The 14206-nt window shown below is 50.3% G+C and overlaps 1 protein-coding gene across 1 annotated transcript in view; it reads right to left on the bottom strand.

Moving 5' to 3' along the window:
- LOC147698613 (cytochrome P450 2J6-like) overlaps nt 1-14206 on the bottom strand; it is a 686733-nt gene that overhangs the window by 131326 nt on the left and 541201 nt on the right. The gene's annotated exons all lie outside the window — the stretch shown is intronic.

Raw genomic sequence — 14206 nt, 5'->3', positions numbered from 1 at the left:
TACTGTAATCTCTGCTGCTATCCTTGGTCTCACTTCTCTTTAGCTAATTCCCCTCACTGGCTTCCCTTTCCTACTCCCACTTTCGTGTTGTTTCCTCAATATGCGGTACAAAAGGGGGCGGTGATGGACGGAGCATCTGAATCAATCAAACACTTACACCCAGTCAAAAGATCTGGGTTTAATCCATCACCGTTCTTTAGCCCACTCTGCCACCCCAGCTCAGACATGTCTATATGCAAATCAGTCTGACCCTGTGCCTCATGGGAACAGTCCAGCCCGAACTGCCAAGCCATGTCTTCCCTGGAAAGGAAACAAGCTTCCGAGGACTGGTTTCTGGCATTCCAGCCGTCTTCAGCCCGGCTTGCTTGAATCCAGTGGCAAAGTGAGCAAGGGACTCACGTCTGAGCATACCCTGCCACACTTATGGTGGCCAAAAGCGGTACAAAAGGGGGTGGTGATGGACGGAGCATCTAAATCTATCAAACACTCACACCCAGTCAAAAGATCTGGGTTTAATCCATCACCGTTCTTTAGACCACTCTGCCACCCCAGTTCAGACATGTCTATATGCAAATCAGTCTGACCCTGTGCCTCGTGGGAACAGTCCAGCCCGAACTGCCAAGCCATGTCTTCCCTGGACAGGAAACAAGCTTCCGAGGACCGGTTTCTGGCATTCCAGCCGTCTTCAGGCCGGCTTGCTTGAATCCAGTGGCTGTCAGGTCTTGCCTAGCCATTAGTCAAAATAGTGGGAAAACCCCAAAAATCATGTCAAGAGGTCAGACGCAATGTAAACACTCACGCTGGAAAAGACGTCATGTGGTTCCAATAATTTTCCTTAAGCGGTGTTTAATTGAACTCCAAAATAGCAGCGTAAACATGGTCGAAGGAACGGGACGTGGCAGAATGAAAAGTTGCCGGTCTAGTGTTTCTTCGCTCACAACCAGTGCAGCTGGCTAGGCGCGCGTTCTGATAACGAACTGCGCACTTCAACTGGAATCGTCCACGAAGACAGAGTGAAGTTCCGGAGTTCCGAGTTTTCCAGAGAAATCTTCAGTTTTCATCCGAAAAGATTCTACATTCGCATGCGCAACGAGGGACCTGAAGTAAGACTCTTCAAGCCTCATTCTAGACTGAAATGAACTGTTTTAGACGCATTTGGCGTCTTCTAGTCAAGGCGTTATCAAGTGACTGAACTGATATGCCGGAAGCTGTTTTCTTTCTTCTATAGTTTACTCATAGCTAGGGTATCGTGCATTTTTTGGAACACTATTTATATTTTTGTTGTCAAGCTACGGAATGCTACTTTAAATGGACTTAGTTACAGAACACATCCCAACTCTGCCAGGTACATCCATTATAAGATCCATCATAGAGTCACACTAAACTATTTCCGTAAGATATTCTCGATAGCTAATGATACTGTGTTTTGCATAGGTGAATTGAAACCCGAGTTCAGTTGAAAATTAATAAGAGAGAAGCAATTGCCTGTGGTTTAAGGGTAAGCGTTTTGCTAGTGTAATAAATGATTGGCATGTAAAATAGCTGCTTGAAATTAAATAGGATTTCCTTACAGGTCAAACTGAAGACCAATACGAAGAGTGTTCTCCAACTCTCGAGGGCAGCCTCTCTTCTCTTTTGTTATTTTATCCACTTCCCCTTTCCCTTCTGTTTTAGCGGTTACCTTGACATTGCTGTGTCGGGTGACTTCTGAGGCAGAGGGGCGTTGGGACTAAGCGTCGACTCCTGTGGATTCATCTGGCCTTCCTGACAGTGGCAAAGTGAGCAAGGGACTCACGTCTGAGTATACCATGCCACACTTATGGCGGCCAAAAGCGGTACAAAAGGGGGTGGTGATGGACGGAGCATCTGAATCAATCAAACACTCACACCCTGTCAAAAGATCTGGGTTTAATCCATCACCGATCTTTAGCCCACTCTGCCACCCCAGTTCAGACATGGCTATATGCAAATCAGTCTGACCCTGTGCCTCATGGGAACAGTCCAGCCCGAACTGCCAAGCCATGTCTTCCCTGGACCGGAAACAAGCTTCAGAGGACCGGTTTCTGGCATTCCAGCCGTCTTCAGCCCGGCTTGCTTGAATCCAGTGGCAAAGTGAGCAAGGGACTCACGTCTGAGCATACCCTGCCACACTTATGGCGGCCAAAAGCGGTACAAAAGGGGGTGGTGATGGACGGAGCATCTGAATCAATCAAACACTCACACCCAGTCAAAAGATCTGGGTTTAATCCATCACCGTTCTTTAGCCCACTCTGCCACCCCAGTTCAGACATGGCTATATGCAAATCAGTCTGACCCTGTGCCTCGTGGGAACAGTCCAGCCTGAACTGCCAAGCCATGTCTTCCCTGGACCGGAAACAAGCTTCCGAGGACCGGTTTCTGGCATTCCAGTCGTCTTCAGCCCGGCTTGCTTGAATCCAATGGCAAAGTGAGCAAGGGACTCACGTCTGAGCATACCCTGCCACACTTATGGCGGCCAAAAGCAGTACAAAAGGGGGTGGTGATGGACGGAGCATCTGAATCAATCAAACACTCACACCCAGTCAAAAGATCTGGGTTTCATCCATCACCGTTCTTTAGCCCACTCTGATTCAGATGCTCCGTCCATCACCACCCCCTTTTGTACTGTTTCCTCAATATGGTCATCCGGTTTCTTCCTGGTATCGCCCTCTTTACCTTGTATAATTCGGCACACACCGTGATCCACCTCCCCTAACCTACCCCCGTCAGTAGCTCTTTCTACTTTCTGTTCTCCGCTTCCTCCTCCTAAATCTCGGTTTACTCTTCTCTGCTATCCTATTGTTTAGCAGTCAAAACGATCAGAAATATCACTCGTGTGGCTGAGGTTTCGCCCCACTATCTACCAATTTCTTTTACCTAATGTGGTCCCCCCATCCCTTTTTCGGATCGCGATTATGGATCAAGAGTTGCCATTAATTTGCCTCTTCAGTTCCCTGGAGTCTCCTCCGGGACAACTGCCATTTCTGTAAACAGTATTAATCTCAGGCCAATATAACTAAGTCCTGATGATGATCCCGGTACCATTGTGAATGGGATCAAAACGGCGTCGACTCCTTATTACCTTGACACCTAACTTGTGGTGAAATCACAGCATCATTATGGACCTGGAAATATAAAATCATTGTACATATGTCCTTTTCTTTTTAGACTTGTAGTAATAGCAATCAAAAAAGAATTTAAAGCCTCTTGACCTAATGTTTATGTCCTCAACATTCTTGAAAAATAAGGTACACAGATTGATGTGTATTTTCTAAGAACATAATAATTGTTTGTAATGTAAAGTCTCCTTAGAGAATCAGCCATCTCCTTTGGTGCCACGACTAACATGACTGGTGTTTCTCAGAACTAAATGGGATTAGGTCTATTTTCTCTGGTTAGTTTTGTATCCTGTTTACTAATTTTTAGGTCTCGGTACAAGTGCAATTCAGATATGAGTTTCTCTGGTGAACACTTTCGAAGCTTGCTTCAGCGATGCATTCTATATTGACAATGCCAATAGCTCATGTATTGCTGAGATCGATTGGCTTTGACAGTGCTTGTTTATGTGTATCTGGTCGTCTGCATGGTGGCCTGCTGATTTGGGCCCCACCTCTATTCCAAACTTTAAGTGAAAAATGTCGGCATCCTCTTTGATGCTCAGCTATCATTTGAAAATCAGATCAAGGCAACAGTGGGCACCTGTTTCGGAGTGCTAAGACTGTTAAGGAAGTTTTTGAGGCTAATAGAGGGCTCAGTACAAAAAAAAGTAACATAGTCCCTGCTGGTGTCCCGGCTTGACTACTGCACTTGCTCTACTTAGGGATTTCTAAAGGCAGACTGGCAATGCTTCAAAGAATACAAAATGTAGCAGCCTGGATGCTATTAACCCCTTCATAGCTGGGTGAATTCCCCTGCTGTGCTGGAGGGGGGGGGGGGCGCGCACAGCGCCCCCGTGCTCATGACGAGCTCAGATCGTCATGAGCCACGGTGGTCGTGTGCTCATGACGAGCTGAGCTAATCATGACCACATCCGTTTCTTTAGAATGTTCGGACAGTCTTATGATGAGCTCAGCTCGTCATGAGCACACGACCACCAGTGGCTCATGACGAGCTGAGCTTGTCATGAGACTCGAAGGTGTTAAGAACTCTGAAATGGATTCCCATTAGCCCCGGGCTGGTTGAGCTTCACTGGCTCCCTATTGAGAATAGCATCTCATTCAAAGCTCTCTGTTTTACGCACAGGATACTGAATCAGAGGGGTCCGAGCTATCTTTTCCCCTTGATTAATGCTGATTCTCCTTAGAGAACTTAGATCAGGGGGAGCAGGTCTGACAGTGATTCCTAGAGTGTGTTGTGCCCGACTGGGGGATGCTCCTTTTGGTCTCCGTGCAGCCAAGCTGTGGAACTCAATGCCACTCAACTTGAGATGTGAACCTTCGGAGACAAGTTTCCGTAAAAACCTGAAGACCTGGCTCTTTAGACAGAGTTATTAAAAGTAGGAGTAGTAGGAGGATCTACCTGACTCTGACTTTATTTCTGACCTTGGTATGTGGCTACTGCTTAGCTCGGGCACACTCTGTTGGAGTTACCAGGGGCCAGCTGTACGACCATGTTATTTTGCGAGTCGCAAATTACATTCATTTGCGAGTTGCAATTTGCGACTCGCAAAATAACATGCACAACAGTGTCAGAGACCCTGTTAGCGATTCTCAATGGAGTCCCAAATTGCATGCCTCATCAATATTCATGAGGCTCTCGCAATTTGCGACCCCATTGAGAATGACTGGCCCTCCCAGGTATGGTAGCCTGCTAGACTCAGCGGACCTCCATGTCTGGGACTGCTTTTAAAAAATGCAGTGTCTTATTTTTTAAATGCAGCCCGTTTTTCTTAAAGTAAAAGAGGCTGCATTTAAAAATAAAAAAATGAAACGTTTTTGTTTCTTTTTCTAAGGGCAGGTAGTGTTCCCTGTGACCACTGCCTGTAAAAAAATATTTTTGCCTGCATTTGCAAAGGGAAAGGTGACCCCTTCCAATATGCGAGTGCATTACCTCCCACTTGAAGAGGGCGGTAAATTGTGAGTGTTTTGGAATGCCCCTTCCTAATTGCAAGTTGCAAATCTTATTTAGCAAGTCGGAATTAAATGTTGACTCGCTAAATAGGCTTTGTACATGACCCTGTAGGTGTTTGCATTTGCAAACGGGTCGCAAACTCGTTTGCGCATGCAAAAACGGATCGTACATCTGGCCCTAGGTGCTTTATAAATTTACTCTCTATAACCTTTATATTTTTACTGTTTTGATAATGAAAGCTTCTGTCTTATTATTTTCTTTTATTAAGACAGTTTAAGTGCAGTTTCTTTATAATAATAATAAGGGAAATTTATAAAGCGCATGGCTACGCGCACCGGCGTGTCCCCGCGCTAAGGTATGCGGTGTTGGCAGGGTTACCCCAACCGGCGGTGGTCACTTCCTACCGGGTGTACAGATATGTTTTGAGTTTCTTCCTGAATCTGGGCTCAGAGAGCTCCAGGCGCAGTTCCTTTGGCAGAGCATTCCAGCTCTTGGCAGCCAAGTATCTGAAGGACCTACCCCCATACGCGTTTTTTTACTTTGGGGACCTTCAGTAGCCCTGAGCCAGAAGATCGCAGGGCGCGCGCAGGCTCATATCGAGTAACCAGGTCCTGTAGCGGTGCCGGTGCCTTCTAGCACAAAATGCGGTGGCATGTGCAAAGAGCCTTAAAGTCAACCCTACTTTTTACTGGAAGCCAGTGGAGTGCTTGGAGAGCTGTCTTTGAGGGCGATCTCTTCGGAAGCCTCAAGACCAGACGGGCCGCTGCATTTTGCAGCACTTGAAGACGGCTGATGACCTTGCCCGTTGCCCCCAGAGAGAGCAGGTTGCCATAATCTAAACGTGACGTTAGGAGGGCACCTGCATCTTCCGAGCTGCCGTGGGAAGTAGATCGACAACTTTCCGACGGCTTTTCAGGACTCCGAAGCATGCCCCCACCACCCGGCCTATCTGAGGTCCGAATGCTAGGTCCGCATCCAGCCATACCCCAAGGTTTCTAGCTTCCTGGCAGGGTGTGGGAGTTTCCCTCAGGCAGGATGGCCACCATGCCGATGACCACAGCGACGCCCCCCCCCCCCACCCCACCACGAGCACCTCAGTGTTGCTGCCGTTCAACCTCAGGCAGTTGAAAGACATCCAGGTAGCCAACTCCTGCATGCAGGCTCTGAAGCTGTCTGCAGCAAGACCAGGCGCGCGCGAGAGGGAGATGACAATCTGTGTGTCATCGGCAAATGACACTATGTGCAGCCCATAGCTTTGGACAATGGCTGCCACCGGGGAGACGTACAGATTGAATAAAGTTAGCCAAACTAATCTTCCTTGAGTAGCAGTCTCCCTGTCTGACCTGAAAGCCTCTGCCTGTTAGAAAGGACTGGATTAATTTTAGTGCAGCCCCTGAGATCCCACCATCATTCAGACACTGTAGCGAGGTGGTATGAGCTACAGTGTGGAATGCTGCGCTAAGGTCCAGAAGGATCAGGGCCATGGTCTGGCCCTCATCCACTCCCTGGCGGATGGTCTCAACCGCCGTGAGTAGCGCCGACTCGGTAGAGTGGCGTTGCCAGAATCCAAACTGGGAGTCGTGTAGGAGGCAGGCCTCCTCCACGAAATCCATCAGCGGGATATTCACTTTAATTGTTTTCCAATTTATGGAAACGTTCTGCTGTTTACTTCTTCTTTATATCTGTGAATATTTTTGTTGCTATGCCATGCCTTTCGTTTAATCTTGCTGTCAAAGTGGCTTGTTTCTGAAACAGCTCGCTGGCTGCCGACTTCCTTTTTGACTTTTTGGCTTGTCAGGGGTGTCTCTGATACCATGGCCCCTCCGGCCTGTGCAAGTGTCTCAGGTGTTGCGGGCCCCTCTGGCCTGTATGTAGCCCTCACCTACTTTACAGGAGCTCTTCCCTCGCTCTCTGCACCACGCTGCAACTGGTGTTGACAGGCAGTGTCAAGGTACTCCCACACTCTTGCACAGGCCTGTCACATGCGTCCCCAAATAACCTGATGAGTGCAGCAGGTATCAGAAGAAAGTCACCTGTCAACACATTTCTGCATTCCTTTGCCTTATTTCAAGACTTGAATTGCCTAATGTCCCTATTTATGCCTATTTATGCCAGGATTGGCTTGTTTGCTTCCCCTTATTATTCTTAGGGTAATTTGAATAATGTAATAATATTAGAGAGACTTGCTTACAAACTTTACTTTTTCTAATAAGGCTCCATATACATAGCTTTGCCCTTCCTTGCACAATGCTCGAAAAGGAGAGAGAATCGCCTGAGATCCCAGAGAGTAAAATTAATGAGGAACTCATAAAAAAATTAATTCAATACACAATGCGTAACTTTGTAGGTGAGAGAATTGACCAAGTCAGGAATAGAAAAAGAAACAACAGAGACTTGGACAATGAGTGCTGGTCTGTTTTGGAGGGAGACTCCGATACTTGGGATAAAAGAGGTAAGAAAAGAAGGAAGACCAAACATATTGAGAAAGGATCTATACCCTCAAAGATGATGGGAGGTCGAAGCACTTCAAAACGGATGGGAGGTCTGAGCACCTCAAAAGGGATTGGTGCTCTACGTTGCATAAAAGAGATAACTGTGTGATGCAGTACAATGGAATTAGGTGGCCCAAGGGCAAAACAAGTCTGGGACACTCAAGAGATTAAGTTTGTGGAGGAGGACCTCAAGGGTGATGATGAGATGTATGATGAATATGTACTCAATCAAGGAGATATCGATGGAGATACCTCTTCATTGAGGATGCAGTTCCTTTTTACCTCTAAAGATGTAATCAAGGGGGGCGTGGCCATGATGGCGGCCTGAACGGACGTGTTTCTGCGAGGCTCTTCGGCTCTGAACCCCAACGCACCTTCCTAACTGAGTGATTTACCTCATAAATGCACTGATTCCACAACAGGGGTTGAAACGCTTGGTCCCGGTGCCTCTCCGCTAAAGACTCGGACCACGCAGCCTCCCGGAGCCTAGAAACACCTTCCGAGAGCTCCCACAATAAACAGCAGAGAAATGGCGGTCGCGGGCGCTCACCGCCCAGAGTGAACACAGAGCCTTGGGACCCGAGGCGGAGCAGTCCGGGAGACAGACGTCGACCCCGCCACCCTTGAAGCAACGAGTGAACAATCGGGGCCCGCGCAGCTGACCTCCAACAGAGACGGGCGGTGGAAGGACCGGCCTGCGCCAGTACGGACAGCTGGATCACTCGAGCCCCCGGCTTGGGGCCTAGTCCCGGAGGAGTCCGGAGCCGGAGAGCAACTCCCGCACCCCGAGCGTTTGTGAGCCCCTGAGGGAAGCATCGGACCCCCGGCATAGAAAGCAACAGCTCCACCCGCCGCTGCGAGACTGAGCCAAAATAGAGGTGAGCAGGCCGTGAGGCGACGTGGGTGATGGACCGGGCCTCAATCCAGAGAGGGCCACAGTCGTGACCCAGAGTACAGAGGCGGGGAAGACCTGTACCGCCCCGGGACCCGGGCAACCCCACACACTACCGCGTAGCAGTGTTCCCCGGAGACCAGCGGAGGGGCCCCGGACCTACTTGCCCCGTGACAAGGGGCTAGGGCCTGCGACCCCTGATCTGGGCCTGCCTCGGTGAGGCACTAACTGCCAGGAACGAGGTGCCATTTTCTAGCTTAAGAGAGGCTGGGGAGCAGACACCTGTAGCCCCTTGGGGAGAGACACCCCTCGATCATTGACTACACGGGGGTCCCCAGGGCGAGATCCGATCAACAGCTTCCACTGCGGAGGACCGGCCACGGGGATCTCAGACCCAGAAGGGGGGCCCTCATACCCCGGCCCTGCAGGCAGAGACACAGCGGACCCTGATCAGCACTCCCCAGCCCACAGCTTCCACACGAGGCGAGTTGCCCATCGACGACGCCAACTGAGGAATAACGCATCCACCATCGCCAGGACGAATTAGCACGCCTCACTCGCCCACCCCTCACCATCGCGTTTTGCCTATGCCTGCTGGCCCGGATCTGGCCCACCACGAGACAGCCCTCAGGCACCCCAGCCAGGCAGGACTACGCGCTGACCTTGGTGACTAGCGCACGACGGGCCTTGAGAATCCTCGTCAGATCAACGGACCTAGTGGGTGCCATTCCCGACATCACCATAGTACTACCCGCGCCCTCCTTGAATACCACGCCTGAACACACAGGACTCCATACATCAGCGACATGGCGCACGCAGGACGCAAGGGATCCCATAATATAGTGGACTTACTCTCAGGGAGAGGGAGGGGTGGGGGAGTGGGTGGGTCGTCCAGTGCTCAGTTCTATACACAATGGTCGTGGTCCGATCCCGGCGTCCCACATCCCGTCAGGCGTCCAAGCCAGCCAGTCCAAGTCCCATAGACATCATGCCACCTACAACCCTTAACATTTTGACTCTGAATATACAGGGTCTCAACAGGCCTGTCAAGAGGCGCGCCATTTTGTCCCTGCAATAGAATACCCAGGCAGACATTAGCCTCCTGCAAGAAACACATTTGATGGCACGTGATTGCCATCGCCTACGGTCCTGAAAATTCCCCAATCAGCTTTTTTCCTCTGGCCCCAATAAGACCGCTGGAGTGGCTATTTTAGTAGCACAGGCGTTTAAAGGTAAAGTCTTACACAAATGCACAGAACAGAAAGGGAGGCTGTTAGCATACCGCTTTGCTCTGGGAGGCCTGTTGTTCACAATCGGGTCCATTTATAGTCCCAACGAAGGCCAAGAGCGCTTCCTGCATTCAGCCCTCACTGACATTACCGTCACGCCAGACAGACACATCTTACTGGGAGGGGACTTCAATATGGTGTTTGACACAGTCTTAGATAGGTCAGCGCAACGTTCTCCCCAGGCCGGGACTTTCTCCGCCAACTGCACAGACCGACTAACCGAGCTGGATCTTCATGACATTTGGCGTAGCACTCGCCCAAATGACAGAGAATATTCTTATTACTCTAACGCACACAAGACCTATGCTAGATTAGATCACCTCCTAGCCTCAGGCCCGGTCTGCACACTAGCCACCTCGACACAGATAGGGGTGCTCTCACTCTCAGACCACGCGCCGGTTACCACCACCCTTACGTTACCACCTACCACTAATCCCCTCAGGGTGTGGCGCCTTCGTGACACTTTAATACATAGAAAAGAAGTAGTGAAACACATTCAGGACGCAATCCACGACTACCAATTACATAATGCTAACGGACTGAGACACAACGCAGGCGACGCAGTGGGCAGCCATGAAAGCTGTGCTTCGTGGAGAATTTATAGCCCTCTCTACAGCAGAGAACAAAGATAGGCAGCTCAAGCGAGACAAACCTACCCAAAGGGTGCGGGAGTTAGAGCGCATCCACCAGCGGACAGGAGCCCCCCGAATTTGGAAACAGCTTAAAACGGCCAGACACCTCCTATCCGCGCTAGACATGGATCAGGCAGAATACACAGCCTTACGGATGAGACATGCCTATTACACGGGAGGGGACAGGTGCGGCAGGCCGCTGGCAAGCAGACTCCATGTCTTGCATCATCCACAAACGGTGAAAGAGCTCTCCCGCACTGATGGAGCTACAATCACGGAAGATGTAGAGATTGCGGAAACGTTCCGAGACTTCTACACCTCTCTCTATGCCGGTGACCGTCTTGACGGTCAGGCAGCGGCCGAGTATCTAGACACGGTGGTGCTCCCCTCCTTAAAGCCCTCACAGGCGGAAGATCTCGATAGAGACATCCGCATAGAGGAAGTGATCTCGGCCATAGCTAAACTTAAACCGGGGAAGGCCCCGGGGCCTGAAGGCTTCACAGGCCTTTTCTATAAGACCTTCTGCACTATCCTAGCTCCGATCCTCACCCGTCTTTTCAACACCTTCTCGGAGCCTGGTGCAATCCCCCAAGACCCCAAGACCCCTGGACGGGCGTCTCTCTCAGTCATCCCCAAACCAGGGAAAGACAAATCTAAATGCAGCTCGTATCGGCCCATCTCGCTACTCAACATCGACCTCAAATTATACACAAGCATTTTAGCAGCTCAACTGGGCCCCCACTTGCCGGGCCTCATAGACCCAGACCAAGCGGGATTCATACCGGACCACCAAACGGTTGACCACACCAAGAGAGTTACTTATCTTATAGAGAAGACCTCCTGAACTCCAGGAGAACGTATGCTACTGGCGGTTGACGCCGAAAAGGCATTCGACCGAGTTCACTGGCCATACCTAGAGTTGGTCCTGAAGAAACTTGGCATTGGTGAAAAATTCTGCACCTTCATCTTTAATTGCTATAAATCTCCAACAGCAGTGGTCCGAGTTAACGGCCATAGCTCCCGGAGCTTTCCCATTGAAAGAGGCACGAGGCAGGGCTGCCCACTATCGCCTCTGCTCTTTGCCCTTTATATGGAGCCACTAGCCCAGAGGATCCGTCAAAACAACGCGGTGACAGGGATAAAATTTGGTGGCTACACACATACCATTAGCCTCTACGCGGACGACGTCTTGCTCACATTTGACAACCCGCGGACGGCCCTCCCCGCGAGCTTGGCAGAACTGAAGGATTTTGCGGCAGTAGCCGGCTTCAAAATGAACGCAGATAAATCACTGGCCCTTGACCTTTCCCTGAAACCCACCACCAGGGACTACTTGCAAACCACCCATCCCCTCCAGTGGGCGTCAGATGCGGTGCCCTACCTTGGGATCCAGTTGACCTCCACACTCCCTATGATGACAGCGGTCAATTACGCCACGCTCCAAAAGAAAGTACGAGATGAACTGGGTCGATGGAAAAGCCTTCCCTCTCATGGCTGGGCAGAATTGCGGCGGTCAAAATGACAATTCTACCTCAAATTCTGCACCTCTTCCGAGCATTGCCACTCCAGCCGTCCGTGGGATGGCTCCGGCAAATGCAGGCGGATCTTGCCCGCTTTATTTGGCAGGGCCGGAAGCCGAGGATGCGAAAGGCCTTGACCACGCTTGCCCCCGAGGAGGGGGGGCTAGGAATACCGGACCTACGCAAGTATTTCCAAGCGGCGCAACTGCGCTATTTGGTAGAATGGAGCAGGTGGGAGTCCGAAAAACCCTGGCTATTCCAGGATCAAGCAATAGCGGGACGTCCACTTCAGGAAATCCCATTCCTTAGCAAAGCAGCCCGTCCGGTTAACCTCTACGCATCATTCATCACACGGGTCCCGCTGCAAGCGTGGGATGCCACTAACATGGTACATGATCTCACTACCTTTCCCTCACCGCTTACACCCCTGGTCGACAATCCAGACTTCACCCCGGGTATGGCAAGGGGGGCTTACGCCCACTGGCGGTCGGCGGGATGTCGTTGCCTCTGTCACATCTATGGCCCGGAAAGCGTGCTCCCCTTCCCCCTCTTCCGACAAGAATATAACTTCCCCGAAACGGAACGCATGCGTTACCTTCAGGTTCGCCACTGGGCTCTACAGCCACAGGTGAGGGAAACAGCTGATCGACACTTTCGGCCATATGAGAGATGGTTACTGACTCGCACCTCGGACACCAAACTCATATCGGACCTTTACTAATTCCTCCAACCTCAATCAACCCATCTTTATAATCCAGGAAGGGAACGTTGGGAGAGTGAGCTGGGCAGGTCCCTGAGCCACAAAGAATGGAGCCAAATATCCTACAGAGCGCGACCCTCGGCATATCACTCAGGACTTACGGAGACCCTGACTAAGGTGACTACATATTGGTACTATACACCAGAATGCGTTAGTGAAATGGACCACAGCAAAGACAAGAACTGCTGGAGGGGTTGCTGCCACTTGGGCACATTACTGCACATCTTGTTGGACTGCCCCCTAATACAACCATACTGGACACAAGTGATTGATGACATAGACACACATTTCCACACCGAGTTGCCCCGCTTCCCCGCCTACATCATACTGGGGCTCCCTAACCCATTAACATACCCCCTAAGCTCACGAAGAGGACGCCAAATGGCTATTGCCCTAAGCTCAGCGATCCAAAACATCTTGATACACTGGCGCACTGCTACGATCCCCACCACAACAGGTTGGCTCCATCGGCTATGGGGGTGTTGGGGATGGAGAAGATGTCCCTTACTCTAGCCGAAGATAAAGATCAATTTGGCGAGCTTTGGCAACCATTCCGCACTTTACTGATCACTGAATTCAGAGAACTTACATGCCCACGGTATCTCTGCTTGTTACGTCTCATGGAACCAGAGGGCGAGGCCTAACACTGGGGAATCGAGGGGAATCCGAGCTGAGGCCTGATGTGGCGACACAGGGGGAGAACGATTTGAGCACTGGACAGGGAGGGACGGGGAGGGGGACTGGGGATGTTGGGGGGAGGGAGAAAGGGAGTTTCCACCTGGTTGGCATGAAGCACCCTTCCTTGCAGATCAATGCAGCAGCAGATCAGAGGAATACTGGACTGTTCTAATGATTTTTCATGCCTTATCCTTTCCCTTCTCATGTATATTATTGCTGTTGACGTTGTAATGTCTACTCTGAATGATTTGCCTTCCAGGTGCAGATTTCTAATAAAAAAGAGTTAAACCTTAAGATGTAATCAAGAACCCTGTAGGAAAATAGATGCTTTTGCCCCGAAAGTGCTGAGTGGTGACCCCTCAAACATGTTGGCAATTTCATTAAAAGGTGGATCAGGAATCCACTAGAGAAAGAAGTGAGGAATGTCCTCAAAGTTGAATGTTCAAGGCCAGTCATTCATTACAAAGTGTGCCTTTCTCAAAATCTTGGATCTCTTCAAGATGGTCAGAGACCCCAGGAAGGGCCTTGAGAGGTCCCTCAAACTATGCCAAAATTGCCTCCTCGACGTTGTCAGCCCGCTGGCTAGGATTATTGACATGCCCAAAGAGGCATCTATTAAGGGGCTACAGTTAGACGTGGATCTCTTGAGAGGCTGGTGCCAGTACACTATGGTTCTCCTTGGGTACTCAAATGCAGTACTAAATGCCAAGAGATGCAAAGCAGTCCTAATAAAAATCAATGATAAGCTGGGTGATCTAGCAGAGAACGAAGCCACAGAGAACCCTAAGTGCCTACTCTTCGGCGGAGATATGGTTAAGAGTTTGGGCGAATTCGCTGCAATTTTCACTGCCAGAA

The sequence above is a fragment of the Lissotriton vulgaris genome, chromosome 8 (assembly GCF_964263255.1).
Source record: "Lissotriton vulgaris chromosome 8, aLisVul1.2, whole genome shotgun sequence".
Classification (NCBI taxonomy): domain Eukaryota; kingdom Metazoa; phylum Chordata; class Amphibia; order Caudata; family Salamandridae; genus Lissotriton; species Lissotriton vulgaris.
The sequence above is the reverse complement of the archived record's forward strand: the minus strand, read 5'-3'. Positions and strand labels throughout refer to the sequence as shown.